This window comes from Arachis hypogaea, chromosome 13 (assembly GCF_003086295.3).
Source record: "Arachis hypogaea cultivar Tifrunner chromosome 13, arahy.Tifrunner.gnm2.J5K5, whole genome shotgun sequence".
NCBI lineage: Eukaryota > Viridiplantae > Streptophyta > Magnoliopsida > Fabales > Fabaceae > Arachis > Arachis hypogaea.
In genome coordinates, this window is record NC_092048.1 from 123,747,437 (window position 1) to 123,762,087 (window position 14,651).

At 40.0% G+C, this 14,651-nt stretch overlaps 1 non-coding gene across 1 annotated transcript; it reads right to left on the minus strand.

Annotated features, from left to right (window-relative positions):
- Positions 1 to 13,402: 13,402 nt before the first annotated feature.
- LOC112738872 (small nucleolar RNA R71) lies at positions 13,403 to 13,510 on the minus strand. Its single transcript, XR_003169824.1, has one exon. It is a non-coding gene; the product is annotated as a small nucleolar RNA R71 (small nucleolar RNA).
- Positions 13,511 to 14,651: the final 1,141 nt, after the last annotated feature.

Sequence of the window (14,651 nt, forward strand, 5' to 3'; positions counted from 1 at the left end):
GACCTCGGCACACAAAACAGAGAAAAAGATCTCACTGGCAAGAAAACGCCAGTAATGATAGCAGCTGGGTGCTCAACGCCAGAAAGGGGCACCCACTGGGCGTTGAACGCCAGTAATGGCAGCAGCTGGGCGTTGAATGCCCAGGAGAGCAGCAATTGGGCGCTGAACGCCCAAAACAGGCAGTGTTTGGGCGTTCAAACGCCAGGAATGCAGGGAGGAGCCAAATTCATCTTTTCCACACGTATTTCTATTTTAATTTCAAATTTCATGCTTCAATGCATGATTTTTTATATGAACATGTCAAGAACCCTGATTTCTAAATTCCATAATTTCTAAAAACCCTACCACAAAAAAAAATTTTTAAATGTATTTTAATCCATAAGCACCAGGCATCTTTGCAAATTCAATCCAACTCTTTTCAAATCTTTTCTGAAAACAAATCCATCTTTCCAAATCCAATCCATATCTTTTTCAAATCTCCATATTATCTTTTTCAAAATTCAGATTTATCTTTTTCAAAAATCTATCATATCTTTTCAAAATTAAATTATATCTTCTATCTTATCTTTTTCAACTCAATCTTTTTATCTTATCTTTTCCAATTTTTCGAAAACCCACCCTCCCATCCCTTTAAATTTGGGTTCGGCCACCCCCTCCTCCATCAACAATTGCACCTAGCTCTCCTTCTATCCCTCTCCTTTCTTTTCTTTTGCTTGAGGACAAGCAAACCTCTAAGTTTGGTGTGTTTATCCGAGATCACTAAGATCATGGCTCCCAAAGTAAAACAACCCACTCCAAGAGGCAAGAAAGAGAGCGTTCCAAAACCACTTTGGAATCAAGGGAAGTTCTTATCTAAAGAACATTCAGACCATTATCTTAAAGTAATGGGTCTGAGATCAGTGATCCCGGAAGTTAGATTCGATCTGAAAGAAGATGAATATCCGGAGATCCAGGAGCAAATTCGAATCAGGAACTGGGAAGTCCTAGCTAATCCTGAAACGAAAGTAGGAAGGAACATGGTCCAGGAGTTCTATGCTAATATATGGCAGACTGACAAGCAAAAACTATCTGGAACTGCCTTCTATGAATTTCGGACCATGGTCAGAGGGAAGATTGTTCATACCACCCCTGACAAGATCAGAGAGATCTTAAAGCTACCTCAACTAAAGGATGATCCAGAATCCTTCAACAGGAGGATGATGAGAGCAGACATTGACCTGGATAAGATTCTAGAGGACATATGTATCCCTGGAGCCAGGTGGACCACCAACACAAAGGGTGTCCCAAATCAACTCAAGAGAGAGGATCTCAAACCAGCCGCCAGAGGATGGCTGGACTTCATTGGGCGTTCTCTGTTGCCCACTAGCAACCGATCTGAAGTCACAATTAAAAGAGCAGTGATGATTCATTGCATCATGATGGGGAAGGAAGTGGAGGTTCATCAGCTGATTTCCACTGAACTCTATAAGATTGCTAACAAAAATTCAAAAGAGGCCAGGTTGGCTTATCCAAGCGTGATTTCTCTGCTCTGCAAGGACGCTGGAGTAAGGATGGGAATAACTGAATATATCCTAATTGAAAAGTCAATCACCAAAGCATCAATGGAGAGACAACAAGCACAGGAGGATCCCATCAAGAAGAGAGCACAGGAATTCCTCCCAGAGATCCCTCAAGCTGAATACTGGGAATATCTTGAGACGTCCGTCACCAAGATACGGGAAGCTATGGAGCAAATAATAAAAGAACAGAAGGAACACAGTCAAATGCTGACCTATATGTTTAAAGAACAAGAGGAGCAGGGGCGTGACTTAAGGGAACTGAAGCGCCAAAAGTCTTCTCTTGTAGGACCAAGCACCCCAAGGATCAGAGGAACCCCCGTGCCCCCAGAATAAAGGTTGTTAATTTCCAATTTCTGCCTTAACTCTGTGACAGTGTCCTTATAAAAGTTTACCTTAGAAGTCATATAATAGTAATTAGTATCTATTTGATTTTATCTCCAATTAAGCTATAGTTTATTTTTCTCATCATCATTAAACATGAATAAAATAGTAGATCTTTTGAATAAGAAGCAATAAAATTTCGAGTTTTAATAAGAGAAATTCTAATTAGTTAAATGTGGTGGCAATGCTTTCTATCTTCTGAATGAATGCTTGAACAGTGCATATGTCTTTTGAATTTGTTGTTTAAGACTGTTAAATATGTTGGCTCTTGAAAGAATGATGAACATGAGACATGTTATTGATAATCTGAAAAATCATAAAAATGATTCTTGAAGCAAGAAAAAGCAGCAAAGAATAAAGCTTGCAAAAAAAAAAAAAGCAAGCAGAAAAAGCCAAAAGCTCTTAAAACCAAAAGGCAAGGGCAAATAAAAAGGATCCCAAGGCTTTGAGCATCAGTGGATAGGAGGGCCTAAAGGAATAAAATCCTGGTCTAAGCGGCTAAACCAAGCTGTCCCTAACCATGTGCTGGTGGCGTGAAGGTGTCAAGTGAAAACTTGAGACTGAACGGTTAAAGTCAAGGTCCAAAGCAAAAAGAAGAGTGTGCTTAAGAACTCTGGACACCTCTAATTGGGGACTTTAGCAAAGCTGAGTCACAATCTAAAAGGTTCACCCAATTATGTGTCTGTAGCATTTATGTATCCGGTGGTAACACTGGAAAACAAAGTGCTTAGGGCCACGGCCAAGACTCATAAAATAGCTGTGTTCAAGAATCATCATACTGAAATAGGATACTCAATAACACTATCTAAATTCTAAGTTCCTATAGATGCCAATCACTCTGAGCTTCAATGGATAAAGTGAGATGCCAAAACTGTTCAGAAGCAAAAAGCTACTAGTCCCGCTCATCTAATTAGAATCTGAGCTTCACTCAAAAACTCTGAGATATTATTGCTTCTCAACTTATTAGTCTTCTATTTTATTTGTCTAAGTTGCTTGAGGACAAGCAACAGTTTAAGTTTGGTGTTGTGATGAGCGGATATTTTATACGCTTTTTGGGGTTAATTTCATATAGTTTTGAGTATGTTTTAGTTAGTTTTTAGTTTATTTCCATTAGTTTTTAGGAAAAATTCATATTTCTGGACTTTACTATGAGTTGTGTGTTTTTTTGTAATTTCAGGTATTTTTCTGGCTGAAATTGAAGGAGCTGAGCAAAAATCTGATTCAGGCTGAAAAAGGACTGCTGATGCTGTTGGATTCTGACCTCCCTACACTCAAAGTGGCTTCGTTTCGTATAAAAGCATCCTTCTTGAGTACAATTAGAGCGTCATATCTATATGACGGAGGGGGTTTATACGTACTAGGAAAGACTCTATGGCTATAGATAGTTCGTCTTCCGATCTCCTTCCTATCTACAGCAAAAAGAGGAACTCGTTTTACTAAAAAGTAGCTTCTTTCTTGGGTAATAGTACCATCTAAATGTCTTCCCTTTCATTACTTCTTTCACGACGAGAACTGCACACTCACACGATCTTTGCCGAGAGATAGGAGCATTCGGTGGAACCGGTGAACTACACTTGCTTCTGGATAGATGTGTGGGACAGAGGGCTCGTGGTACCAGCTGCCCAACCAGCCTCCTCTGCTTTGAGAACCGTGTGAACGGAGAGTGGGCAGAAGGGAAGGAGGTCCTCATACGGAGTCGCACACGCACACTTACTTGAGCAGTGCAGAAGACTGGGGAATGGGTTGAGTAAACTCCCCTAGGGCCGAAAAAATAACAGACGAAGCTTTACTTAGATAGGGCTTTGATTGGTCTTTTTTTTCTTAGTGATTGAAAAGGGGGGCGCCTGGTTATGTTACAAAAAGGGAAGGCAGAGGTAGTCCTTCGAATGGCGAAACGAAGGGCTAAATAGCGCCAGTGATTCTCTGAGCCGGTCTGGATTTTCTACGCCTCGGGAGAAGGATCGGTATTCAAAGTAGTTCCGGAGAAAGGCTAAATTAAATGTATTTAGGAGCGAAATAAGCCGGCTATCCCCTTCTTAATAGACGCTGGCCCCGAAACCGGCTCGGGGTAAATCAAAATAGCAACAATCAAGATACCAGGTCGTTTAAATCAGAGTACACTTCTAGAATCCCTGTGGTATGTAGAAAGCCCGCATTAAAGACGAGTCCTGTTCGTCCAACAGTTTCACCAGCCATATCTACACATAAAGAGAAACTCGAAATGGCATGCTTCCAATTGCGTTGGAAAGTAGACATCCAGGGCTTTCCAGCAATATATAATAGTCCATACTTTGCACAAGGATAGACGACGTAAACTGGCGTTCAACGCCAGTTCTCTGCCCAATTCTGGCGTCCAGCGCCAGAAAAGGATCAAAAGCTGGAGTTGAACGCCCAAACTGGCATAAAAACTGGCGTTCAACTCCACAAATGGCCTCTGCACGTGAATTGCTTAAGTCTCAGCCCAGCACACACCAAGTGGGCCCCAGAAGTGGATCTCTGCATCATCCATCATAGTCTACTCATATTTTGTAACCCTAGGCTACTAGTTTAGTATTTAAACAACTTTTAGAGACTTATTTTGTATCTCATGACATTTTAGATCTAAACTTTGTATTCTCTGACGGCATGAGTCTCTAAACCCCATTGTTGGGGGTGAGGAGCTCTGCTGTGTCTCGATGAATTAATGCAAGTATTTCTGTTTTCCATTCAAACACGCTTGTTCCTATCTAAGATGTTCATTCGCGCTTAACTGTGATGGAGGTGATGATCTGTGACACTCATCACCTTCCTCAAATCACGAACGTGTGCCTGACAACCACCTCCGTTCTATATCCGATTGAATGAGTATCTCTTAGATTCCTTAATTAGAATCTCCGTGGTATAAGCTAGAACTGATGGCGGCATTCATGAGAATCCGGAAAGTCTAAACCTTGTCTGTGGTATTCCGAGTAGGATTCAAGGATTGAATGACTGTGACGAGCTTCAAACTCCTGAAGGCTGGGCGTTAGTGACAGACGCAAAAGGATAGTAAATCCTATTCCAACCGGATCGAGAACCAACCGGTGATTAGCCGTGCTGTGACAGAGCACGTGAGCGTAGTTTTCACTGGAAGGATGGAAGGTAGCCATTGACAACGGTGATCCACCAACACACAGCTTGCCATAGGAGGACGTGCGTGCGTGAACAAGAAGACAGAGGAAAGCAGAGATTTAGAAGACAAAGCATCTCCAAAACTCCAACATATTCTCCATTACTGCACAACAAGTAATCTTTAATTTATGCTCTCTTGGTTATTCGCAATTCAACTGATAAACATAATTAACTTCCTGACTAAGATTTACAAGATAACCATAGATTGCTTCAAACCAACAATCTCTGTGGGATTCGACCCTTACTCACGTGAGGTATTACTTGGACGACCCAGTGCACTTGCTGGTCAGTGGTACGAGTTGTGAAAAGTGTGATTCACAATTCGTGCACCAAGAGGCAGCGCCAGTAGATGGTCGAGCTGTGTCAGAAGGAACAAGTCGGACCTGAGGGGTCGGAATAACCTTCCTCGGCCCAGAAGCACTCGATACCGGGTTCTTGGGAGGAACCTGAGAAGACTTTCCCTCCGCAGTCTTGGCCGAGATATTGGAGGCAGCCGTCGCCTTCTTAGCTCGACGATAGGCCTTCATGGAATCTACAGACTTCACCATCTCTGAAATAGGAAAACAAATTCATGATTAAGAAGGGGATAGATCGACAAATAAACAACAAACAAAGAAAAGCTACAAATAAAGTCGACAAACTACCCAATTCAGTCCGAAGAAGAGAAGGGTCTCCTAAGAACTTCTTTGCGTCAAGATGGGGTGGCTCTCCCCAAATTTCCTCCAACACATTCACGAAGGCCTGCTCGACCTCATCAAGACTCTCCCAAGAGTACCTAGCAACTATTACCTTCTTCTGCCAGCTTAAAGGGAAGGTAGGATCATCATTTTCATCCAAAAAGAAGGGCCGAGCTCCCTCAATAGCTCGGACCTTGAAATAGCAGTTTTTGAAGTCCCTAAAGGACTCATCATACATAGAGAAAACCTTTTTTCCTTGAGCAGATTAGAAAGAAACCCAGGAGGCTTTCTTCTTAGCTGCCCCAGGCTTCGACAACACGAAAAGATAAAGAAAAAGAGTTTGGATAGGTCGGATATCCAGTTCTTGACATAACAATTGAAAAATTTTTATAAAGCCCCAGGAGTTCGGGTGGAGTTGGAAAGGAGCCACATTACAAGACCACAACAACTCGGTCTCAAAAGGGGTGAAAGGAATGGTAATATTCAACTGACTAAAGAAATAGTCATAAGAATAGAAGAAGGGACGTTCCCCTTGAACCAAAGAGGGAAATCTGACTCTCTTTTCAGGATCAGGCGACACTAGCTCATAATTCTTCTCCTGATCCCTATCACTACAAATCCTATGATGTCTCCTAAGTCACATACAATACTCAGAATCAGCAACTGTGACACACATCAATACAACAGAGTCTAGCCAGTCGGACATGCCTTCCGGGACCTTGGTAGACATTTCAACAATGTTCTTGCAAAGAGACATGAGTCAACTATTCCTACAGAAATAAAAAAGAAAAATGGGGTTACTACCAAACATCCTGGGCAGATAAGGAAACAACTCGAATGATAATATATGATCACCAAGAATTAGAAGCAGTAGTAAAAGGGAAACCCCAGGATTCACACTAGAAGTCTAGGGGCACCCTTTGGAGGCAATAACAAGGCAAGAACCAGGAAAAAGAAAATCGACAACCTACGTCCTAAACATCTCACAAAAATCATCATCACCAACAAAAAGCATTAAAAGTCACAACTTCTCCTACTGACAGTTCATCATCAAAAGATTGTTAAGCTAGAAATGAAAACCCTAAACAAGATCACCAGAAGACGCATATTCTTCGCAAAAAAGCAAGCAACAGGGAAAAATAAAAAATCATGGATCAAGACACAAAAAGAGACAATCTTTTCAAAAAAGAACCAACATTTTTCAAAAAAGAAAAAGCAAGATACGAAGTCAAAGCCTTACATCAAGAGCATGCACAGTTGTCGAAAGCGAAAAGAGAAAAGATAGAAAACACTAACCTGCAGGGGAGAAAGTAGTAACGAAGAACGGCGCAAAATCCACACCAAACAGTGTCTTTAAGGCAAGAAAAGTTGGAAGGCCTGAAAACACGAAAATACAAAGACGAAGCACAACAGTAATCAAAAGAGATTAGGGGCAAGTCAAGGAAAGCACATCACTGATTAAAAATGCAACCTTTAGCAAAAAGGATCCATCCTTTCAAAACGGATTCTTCGCAGACATGAAATACCAAAGACAAGTCATCGAGATGAAAAAATGGAGAAAGAAAATACCAACCTGAGGAAAAAGAAGAAAGCAACAACCGTTTCAAAGATGGTCGAGAAGATTAGGAAGAGACGACGATAGGCCCACGCCAAACAAACTTCTTCGAAGAGAGATGTGAAAACAGAAGGGTGCAAAAGGAGTGAAACGTCGTGAGCAAGAGAAGAGCAAAAAGAAAGAGGAAGAGAAACTAAAAAAAGGCTTAAAAATTCAAAATGAAATGAAAAGGGGGAAATGACAAAAGGAGTTAATGAGCATTTAATCCACACACATTTCCAAGAAAGTGCAACGCGCGCTACAAAAGAGGAAAATGCTTCGCATTCAAAGAAGCCCAGCAGGAGTTGTATAAAAAGCAAAATGCTCGAGTTTGACTTCTCCAAAAGAGTTGAAATCCGAAGACACGACCCTGAAAAAGTAAAAGATCTAGCTCAAGCAGGGGCACTGTTTATACCCTGGGTCGAGCTAACCGACCTAGGGAGATCAAAAACAAAGCAACCGACTTCTTCAGGTCAGGACCCCGACCTCTTCTCTAAAAGAGTTCGGCCAAATCGACACGAGGGGGGCCCGAACAGGCACAAATGAAGGGACACAGCCCAATCTAAAGGTAGTTAAAGCCTAGAAAGAGAAGGGCGGTTCCCCAGAAGATAAAGATGACCCCACTTAAAGATAAAGATAAGATAACTAACTTATCTTATCTAGAAAGGTCAGCCTACACCACTATAAATACACTGGAGCACCCAGGTATAACTCATACTCTGATTCTACTAAAAACCTGCTTAAAGCCCATGCTAACTTAAGCATCGGAGTCTCTTGCAGGTACCACCACCCTCCGGTGACCAAGCAGCACCACTAGGTCCAACAAGTCGGACACGACAGCTCCAGCCACCACAGCAGATCTCATCCGAGATCGAGCTTCAGTTTCAGGTAACCCTCGGAACACTAGCTGAGAGGTCGGACGACCAAAGAAAAAGAAAAAGGGATGATGATGATGGAGGATGGCAATATCGAGCCCCAAAAACTCTTGAGAGGCACATACACATGATAAATAGAGGGTTAGTAGAAGGGAGAATCACTAAATCCTCACATAAAATGCATCTTTAGGAAGTATACCAAGTCGAAAAAGACAACAGAGTTCCCAATTTATCCACAATCTCATTACCAAAGAAGATGCACAAGGGGTGACACTTGGTCATGATGACCCAGTAGTAATAACAATGATCCTTGCTAATGCAAATCTCCATATAACTTTGGTGGACCAAGGGAGTCGGCGGACAAACTGTTTAAGCTCGCTTTCGACAAGCTCAGGCTAGAAGAAAAGGATTTGAAGGCGTACGCAGACAACCTTTTTGGGTTGGGGGACACACTGATCCGATCTCTTAGTTTCATCTCGCTATACACCACTTTCGGTAAAGGCATAAGATCAAGAACTTTAAGTATTGATTACATTGTTGTCGACGTCATATCTGCTTACAATGGCTTAATCGGTCGGACCACCCTAAACCGACTAGCTGCTGTTGTTCCTACACGTCACTTATGTATGAAATTCCCAACCGTAGAAGGGATTACTACTGTAAAGGGAGACCAGAAGTTGGAAAAGAAATGTTACAATAAAAGTCTCAACTTAAGAGGCAGTATAGGTGACAAAGAAGTCAATATTGTTGAGCTTGGCGGTGTCCGAGTTCGAAAAAAGCTACATCCCCAACCTAAAGGAAAGATAGAAAAAGTACAATTGGGGATTTGCTGAAAAGACAATGAGTATAGGGGCTAACCTGGACAAAGGTCTAAAGGCACAACTTATTGCTCCCTTACAAAGGAACTCCGACCTCTTCACTTAGAAAGCCTTCGATATGTGATGAGCGGATAATTTATACGCTTTTTGGCATTGTTTTTAGTATGTTTTTAGTAGGATATAGTTACTTTTAGGGATGTTTTCATTAGTTTTTATGTTAAATTCACATTTCTGGACTTTACTATAAGTTTGTGTGTTTTTCTGTGATTTCAGGTATTTTCTGGCTGAAATTGAGGGACTTGAGCAGAAATCAGATTCAGAGGTTGAAAAAGGACTGCTGATGTTGTTGGATTCTGACCTCCCTGCACTCAAAGTGGATTTTCTGGAGCTACAGAACTTGAAATGGCGCGCTTCCAATTGCGTTGGAAAGTAGACATCCAGGGCTTTCCAGCAATATATAATAGTCTATACTTTAGCTAAGAATTGACAACGTAAACTGGCGTTCAACGCCAGCTCTCTGCCCAAATCTGGCGTCCAGCGCCAGAAAAGGATCCAAAACCAGAGTTGAACGCCAGAAATGGATCAAAACCTGGCGTTCAACTCCACAAATGACCTCTGCACGTGCTACACTTAAGCTCAGCCCAAGCACACACCAAGTGGGCCCCAGAAGTGGATTTATGCATTAATTACTTACTCATGTAAACCCTAGTAGCTAGTTTATTATAAATAGGACCTCTTACTATTGTATTTGACATCTTTGGTCTCAGTTTTAATCCATTGTTCATCTTAGGAGACTATTGATCACGTTTTGGGGGCTGGCCATCTCGGCCATGCCTGGACCTTTCACTTATGTATTTTCAACGGTAGAGTTTCTACACTCCATAGATTAAGGTGTGGAGCTCTGCTGTTCCTCAAAGATTAATGCAAAGTACTACTGTTTTCTATTCAATTAATCTTATTTCGCTTCTAAGATATCCATTCGCACCCAAGAACGTGATGAAGGTGATGATTATGTGTGACGCTCATCATCCTTCTCCCTTATGAACGCGTGCCTGACAAACACTTCCGTTCTACATAAAATAAGCTAGAATGAATATCTCTTAGATCTCCTAACCAGAATCTTCGTGGCGTAAGCTAGAATGCTGGCGGCATTCAAGAGAATCCAGAAAGTCTAAACCTTGTCTGTGGTATTCCGAGTAGGATTCAATGATTGAATGACTGTGACGAGCTCCTAACTCGCGATTGCAGGGCGTTAGTGACAGACGCAAAAGGATAGTAAATCCTATTCCAGCATGATCGAGAACCGACAGATGAATAGCCGTGCCGTGACAGGGTGCGTGAGCATATTATTCACTGAGAGGATAAGATGAAGCCATTGACAAGGGTGATGCCTCCAGACGATTAGCCGTGCCGTGACAGGGCATTGGATCATTTTCCCGAGAGATGACCGAAAGTAGCCATTGACAGTGGTGATGTATCACATAAAGCCAGCCATGGAAAGGAGTGAGACTGATTGGATTAAGATAGCAGGAAAGCAGAGGTTCAAAGGAACGAAAAGCATCTCCATTCGCTTATCTGAAATTCCTACCAATGATTTACATAAGTATCTCTATCCCTATTTTATTAATTAATATTCGAAAACCACATAACTGTTTTATATCCGCCTGACTGAGATTTGCAAGGTGACCATAGCTTGCTTCATACCAACAATCTCCGTGGGATTCGATCCTTACTCACGTAAGGTATTACTTGGACGACCCAGTGCACTTGCTGGTTAGTTGTATCGAAGTTGTGACAATTATGTATTGAGATCAGAGCACCAAGTTGCTCACGTTGCCAGGGATTGTTCGAGCCTGGACATCACAATTTCGTGCACCAAGTTTTTGGCGCCGTTGCCGGGGATTGTTCGAGTTTGGACAACTGACGGTTCATCTTGTTGCTCAGATTAGGTAATTTTCTTTTTGTTTTCTTTTCAAAAATTTTTTTCAAAAATATTTTCAAAAATCTCTCATCTGTTTTCGAAAAAAAAATAAATAATAAAAATGTTTTCAAAAATTTTATTCAAGATTTTTGAGAATGAATTCTAGTGTTTCATGAAGCATGTGAAGCCTGGCTGGCTGTAAAGCCATGTCTAAATTCTTTTGGACTGAGGCTTCCAAACCATCAGAGGTAAGTTACATACTTGATAAATGATGAGCAACAATTTGTTATCAAGAGCAATATACTCTGGTGTTAAATGCTGAAGCTTGGCTGGCCATTGGCCATGTCTAGTGTTTTGGACTGGAGCTTTCTTTGAAAGCTTGGCTGGCTAGTGAGCCATGTCTAATTCCTGGACTGAAGCTTTAGACTAAGAATGCAAGATTCCTGGAATTCATATTAAAAATTTTGGAATCCTTATTTTTTCTTTTTCATATAATTTTCGAAAAAATACCAAAAAAATTAGAAAATCATAAAAAATCAAAAAAATATTTTGTGTTTCTTGTTTGAGTCTTGAGTCATATCATAAGTTTGGTGTCACTTGCATATGCATCCTGCATTTTTTTGAAAATATCATGCATTCATAGTGTTCTTCATGATCTTCAAGTTGGTCTTGGTAAGTCTTCTTGTTTGATCTTGATGATTTTTTATTTTGTGTCTTTTCATGTTTATCATATGCATTCTTGAATTCTTAGTGTCTAAGCATTAAAGAATTCTAAGTTTGGTGTCTTGCATGTTTTCTTTGCATTAAAATTTTTTTCAAAAACATGTTCTTGATGTTCATCATGTTCTTCATAGTGTTCTTGGTGTTCATCTTGACATTCATAGCATTCATGCATGCATTCATTGTTTTGATCTAAAAATTTCATGCATTGCATCATTTTTCTTGTTTTTCCCTTGCATCATAAAATTTCAAAAAAATCAAAAAAATATCTTTCCCTTTTTCTCTCATCAAATTCGAAAATTTGAGTTGACTTTTTCAAAAATTTCTAAAATCAAGTTGTTTCTTATGAGTCAAATCAAATTTTCAATTTGAAAATCTTATCTTTTTCAAAATCTTTTTCAAAAATCAAATCTTTTTCAAAATTCTTAGTTATTTTCGAAAATTTCAAAAATATTTTTCAAAAATCTTTTTCTTATTTTTATACCAAATTTTCGAAAATAACATAATCAATTAATGTTTTGATTCAAAAATTTGAAGTTTGTTACTTGTTTGTTAAGAAAGATTCAAACTTTAAGTTCTAGAATCATATCTTGTGATTTCTTGTGAATCAAGTCATTAATTGAAATTTTAAAAATCAAATCTTTTTCAAAATTAGTTTCTAAAATATCTTCTTATCTTATCTTTTTCAAAAATATCTTTTCAAAATATCTTTTCTAACTTCCTAACTTCTTATCTTTTCAAAATTTGTTTCAACTAACTAACTAACTTTTTGTTTGTTTCTTAACTTTTTCAAAACTACCTAACTAACTCTCTCTCTCTAATTTTCGAAAATATCTTCCCTCTTTTTCAAAATTTTTTTTTAATTAACTAATTGTTTTTATTTTTTATTTTTGATTTCAAAAATTTTCGAAAAAAATACTAAACATTTTTCAAAAACCATTTTCAAAAATCACTAACTCCTTTTCAAAAATAATTTTCAAAAATTCCCTCCTTCTCTCTCATCTTATTCTATTTATTTATTCATCTACTAACATCTCTTCCTCACATCATCACCAAATTCGAACCCCCTCCTTTATCTGTGTTCGAATTTCTTCTTCTTTTCTACTAACAATAAGGAACCTCTTTACTGTGACATAGAGGATTCCTCTTCTTTTCTTTTTCTCTCCTCTTTCTTATGAGCAGGGACAGAGAAAAAGGCATTCTTGTTGAAGCTGATCCAGAACCTGAAAGGACTCTGAAGAGAAAATTAAGAGAAGCTAAATTACAACAATCCAGAGACAACTTGATTGAAAATTTCGAACAAGTAAAGGAGATGGCAGCCGAACCCAACAACAATGCAAGGAGAATGCTTGGTGACTTTACTGCACCAAATTCCAATTTACATGGAAGAAGCATCTCCATTCCTGCCATTGGAGCAAACAACTTTGAGCTGAAACCTCAACTAGTTTCTCTGATGCAGCAAACTGCAAGTTTCATGGACTTCCATCTGAAGATCCTTTTCAGTTCTTAACTGAATTCTTGCAGATATGTGATACTGTTAAGACTAATGGAGTAGATCCTGAAGTCTACAGGCTCATGCTTTTCCCTTTTGCTGTAAGAGACAGAGCTAGATTATGGTTGGATTCTCAACCCAAAGACAGCCTGAACTCTTGGGATAAGCTGGTCACGGCTTTCTTAGCCAAGTACTTTCCTCCTCAAAAGCTGAGCAAGCTTAGAGCTGATGTTCAAACCTTCAGACAGAAAGAAGGTGAATCCCTCTATGAAGCTTGGGAAAGATACAAACAGTTGACCAAAAAGTGTCCTTCTGACATGCTTTCCGAATGGACCATCCTGGATATATTCTATGATGGTTTATCTGAGCTATCAAAGATGTCACTGGACACTTCTGCAGGTGGATCCATTCACCTAAAGAAAACGCCTGCAGAAGCTCAAGAACTCATTGACATGGTTGCTAATAACCAGTTCATGTACACTTCTGAAAGGAATCCTGTGAGTAATGGGACGCCTATGAAGAAGGGAGTTCTTGAAGTTGATACTCTGAATGCCATATTGGCTCAGAACAAAATATTGACTCAGCAAGTCAATATGATCTCTCAGAGTCTGCATGGAATGCAAGCTGCATCCAACAGTACTCAAGAGGCATCTTCTGAAGAAGAAGCCTATGATCCTGAGAACCCTGCAACAGCAGAGGTAAATTACTTAGGTGAACCTTATGGAACCACCTATAACTCAACATGAAGAAATCATCCAAATTTCTCATGGAAGGATCAAAAGCCCCAACAAGGCTTTAATAATGGTGGAAGAAACAGGTTTAGCAATAGCAAGCCTTTTCCAGCATCCACTCAGCAACAGACAGAGAACTCTGAACAAAATGCTTCTAATTTAGCAAATCTAGTCTCTGATCTATCCAAGGCCACTGTAAGTTTCATGAATGAAACAAGGTATTCCATTAGAAATCTGGAAGCACAAGTGGGCCAGCTGAGTAAAAGGATTACTGAAATCCCTCCTAGTACTCTCCCAAGCAATACAAAAGAGAACCCAAAAGGAGAGTGCAAGGCCATTGACATAAGCGCCATGGCCGAACCTGTGAGGAGAGGAGAGGACGTGAATCCCAAGGAGGAAGACCTCCTGGGACGTCCAGTGATCAATAAGGAGCTTCCCTCTGAGGAACCAAAGGACTCTGAGGCTCATCTAGAGACCATAGAGATTCCATTGAACCTCCTTATGCCCTTCATGAGCTCTGATGAGTACTCCTCTTCTGAAGAAAATGAGGATGTTACTGAAGAGCAAACTGCCAAGTTTCTTGGTGCAATCATGAAGCTGAATGCCAAGTTATTTGGCATTGATACTTGGGAAGTTGAACCTCCCTTGTTCATCAATGAACTAAGTGATCTGGATCAACTGACATTGCCTCAGAAGAGACAGGATCCCGGAAAGTTCATAATACCCTGTACCA